Source organism: Sinocyclocheilus anshuiensis, unplaced genomic scaffold (genome assembly GCF_001515605.1).
Source record: "Sinocyclocheilus anshuiensis isolate Anshui unplaced genomic scaffold, SAMN03320099.WGS_v1.1 scaffold546, whole genome shotgun sequence".
Lineage (NCBI taxonomy): Eukaryota > Metazoa > Chordata > Actinopteri > Cypriniformes > Cyprinidae > Sinocyclocheilus > Sinocyclocheilus anshuiensis.
In genome coordinates this window covers 19,823-23,461 of record NW_015542451.1, presented here as the reverse complement: position 1 = coordinate 23,461, position 3,639 = coordinate 19,823, and the positions used below count along the sequence as shown (strand labels likewise).

The 3,639-nt window shown below is 37.8% G+C and overlaps 1 protein-coding gene across 2 annotated transcripts in view; it reads left to right on the top strand.

Annotated features, from left to right (window-relative positions):
• The first annotated feature begins 2,254 nt into the window (after positions 1–2,254).
• Positions 2,255–3,639, top strand: part of LOC107693639 (serine/threonine-protein kinase SBK1-like) — a 12,690-nt gene continuing 11,305 nt past the window's right edge. The window contains exon 1 of one of the 2 annotated variants that reach the window (XM_016493091.1): positions 2,255–2,347. The gene's annotated coding sequence lies outside the window, so the exon portion shown is untranslated. Of the gene's footprint in view, positions 2,348–3,194; positions 3,438–3,639 lie in introns of those variants that run through there. The other variant, XM_016493090.1, reaches the window with a different exon arrangement.

The following is a 3,639-nucleotide window of genomic DNA, read 5'->3' as shown; positions in this document are numbered from 1 at the left end:
ACAGACAGACAGACAGACAGACAGACAGACAGACAGATAGATAGATAGATAGATAGATAGATAGATAGATAGAAGTGAATTTAGACATCAAAACATTGCTGTGTACTATATGAAAATGGATATTCTTTTTGAGATTTTCTAAAGATTAACAGTGTTAATGAATTAGTGTTTTTAAATATTAGCTTTAAGTGAAACTTCAGTGAAACATGCTCCCCGGTAAACACGTATAAAAATGCACAAATAATGACCGGGGTTCAAGCGCTTTAAGGCATTTAAGCACATATGAAAAAAGACAATATGTATTATTTAGCAAGCCTGTAACCACCTAAATCAATGATAAAAAAAAATAAAAAAAGCATTTCAGGGAAATCCAGGTAATATACCATATAGAAATATGATGGTTTTTAACATTTATGACTGTTATAGCGCCACTTATGGTTGGATTTCCATGAAACTTTGCATGCTTGTTTAGAATCATCTGTCGCACGTGCTCACCCATTTTCATGAAGTTTTGAGTTTTCTTTTAGGATTTATAGGCTTTTGGGTATATTTGGACACGCCCCTTTTCTAAATGACCCTGTTATAGCTGTTCAAAGTGAAAAGTTCAACATTTTTTGATAATCATTGATCTAGAGAGTCCACAGAATTCTATTGCAGAAGTTTTGTTGAGATTGAGTGAAAAACCTAGGACTAGTTCACAAAAGTCGTTTTTTAAAATAATCTTGAATAATTAATGTACAATTTGATTGACAGCAGTGGTTCTTGAGGCAAAGTTGTTCAGAATGAGGAGATCTATCATATGATATGAATATTGTGTGTATGTGTAAAACACCGCGTGATTACAGAGCTGTAAAACTCGTTAGCGCCCTCTAGTGGCCGATTTCTTTCAAATGTCTCACAGACCTTTAGGGCCATGAGTCAAAAAGTCCCACCGAATTTCATTCCGATCAGCCTCCATTAACGATGTCTAATAGGTGCTCAAATTTCATTGGCTGATGGCGGCCATGTTTTTTTAGATACGCACATGTCCATATAGATACTTCTGGCACATTGGACAAAGACACTGCATACCAATTTTCATGTTGATTGGACAAATGGTTGTGTTGCTTTTTTCCCGTTATATCGCCACCAAGTGGCCAAGCTCAGCAATTTTTTTCAAGTGACCTCAGATTGAGCTCTTACATACGTGTTCTGAGTTTGGTAAAATTATTGATATTCACACTCCAGATAATCTTTCTGCAATGGTTTGGTATTTTGCAATCGAATCCGAGGCGTGTTTTATTCGTCGTGATCCAAGGATTCCAACGGCATGAGACACTTGAGTCTGCGACCAACGGTTTAGGAGTACGATTTCGTACTTTTGATCGCTGTAGCGCCCCCGTCAGGCCGATTGGGGTGAGATTTGGTGATGTTGTAGACGGTGTGAGTGCTACCAGCCCTCCAAGTTTCAAGTCTCTACAACTTTCGGTTTGGTCTGAATGATCAGTTTTAGGTGGAGATTGCTGATCCTTGGCCTTTCTAACAATTAAGATCTGGAGGATTTTTCTGAAGAACAGCAGGCAGTTGAACTGTTCAGAACAAACAAGAGACTCATGAACAATCATCACAAAACAAAAAAAACACTTGTGGATCATCCAGGTGACCACACACAGTATTAAGAACCAAGGGTTCCCAAACTTTTGAATGGGGTTATTTTAATAATTTCAGCTATCTTTTTCTTGTGGACAAAGTGTAAACATCTTTTATGTAAAATACCTTACTCAGGACAGTACTAAATAAAAAATAACATGCATTTTGTATGATCTCTCTTATTTTGTTAAAATTATTCACATTTTCACAACTTTCACATGCCAGTGCATCTTCAGTACTTTACTCCCATGAAACACCAAGCAGCTGAACTTCTAAACTCAGACGTAATTCTTTAATCCTTCATGATTCGCAGCTGCTTGTCGAGAAATCCACTCCACTTACATACACTCAATCTGCCACGTTTACCGCCGACAGCTCTCTAGTCCAGATTATAAATCTCTCCGGCTGCGTGTAGGAAATGGATAAGAGTCTGGCATGCAGGTCACCGTCTGCGCTTCATCTTTTTTGATCTCATAAGCTTTAAAAAGGAGAAAATATTGTGGTCTGTTTGTGCTGGCGTGGACTCGGCGTGTGTGGCAGACGGTTATTTAGTGGGCTGTGTATGATGACTGTAAAAGCAGCAACCTTGTGGACTGTTCAACTGCAACACCCGCTGACTGCAATGATAGAGCTTGGAAGAGCCAGGACAATGTTTAATATAACTCCGACTGGATTCGTCTGAACGAAGAAAGTCTTATACACTTCGGATGCTTCGAGGGTGAGTAAAACACAAGCTAATTTTCATTTTTGGGTGAACTAACCCTTTAATTTAGCCCTCATTTTTTGGAGCGTACACTACTTTTCTAAGTAAACATACATTTAAATAAAGACATTAATACTTTTATTCATCAAGGACGCATTAAATTGATCAAAAGTGACAGTGAAGACATTTATAATGTTACAAAAGATTTCTATTTGAAATAAACGCTGTTCTTTTGAACTTTCTGTTCATCTGTGAATCCTGAAAAATAAAATGCATCACAGTTTCCACAAAAATATTGTGCAGCACGACACAAAAATATTGTGCAGCGCAACTGTTTTCAACATTGATAATAATCAGAAATGTTTCTAATAATCAGCATATTAGAATGATTTCTGAAGATCATGTGACACTGAAGACTGGAGTAATGATGCTGAAAATACAGCTGCGCATCACAGGAATAAATTACAGTTTAACATATATTCACATAGAAAACAGCTGATTTACATTCTAATAATATTTCACAATTTTTACTGTATTTTTGATCAAATAAATGCAGCTTTGGTGACCATAACAGACTACACAAGGAAGAAGGACAATCTTAATCTGTAAGACATCATTTAAGAGAAAAGAGAAAGAAAAAATAACTAAATAAAATAAAGCAATAATAATAATAAAAACAGCTAAACAATTGTTCAAATGATCTTCTTCCTTAGGACAAAATCAAGGACTACAGTGGGGGAACTATACAAGAAAAATAAAACAGTATGTCATTCTTTATGTTGTTAATTTGCATTTAGACTCTTTCAAAGATTCCATTTCTAATAAAAATAAATTACATTTTGGGAAAAAAAATGCATTTAACACGTAACAGCCTCAGCGACCTGACGCGAGGGAGCGACTCGTGCTGCTATTGGCTGATATGCGCAGTGGGCGGGGTTTGAGCAGCCCGTCTCGGAAGCTGTGATTTTCCAGTCTCAGCTATGAGCGCACGGAGCGTCTGATTCTCAGCAGCAGCGACGCTCACAGATGCGGAGAAGAGAGAGACCTCTCACTGCGCTGTTTCTGGCTGGAAACAGAAGATCTGCTGTTCTGCGCGGATTTCCCGGTGAGTGCAGTGCGCTGCAAGATTATCTACATTATCATCATCCTGCAGCAGCTGAGGTATGATGCGCGATTATACTGCGCTGTCCTGCTCAACACTGACGGATTTCTGTGAATAATAATAACCTCAGGTTCCTGCTACTAGCCGACCTTAAACAGCACTGCAGAATAATGTCCTTATGCTGAAAATAAAACGAAAAAAAAAA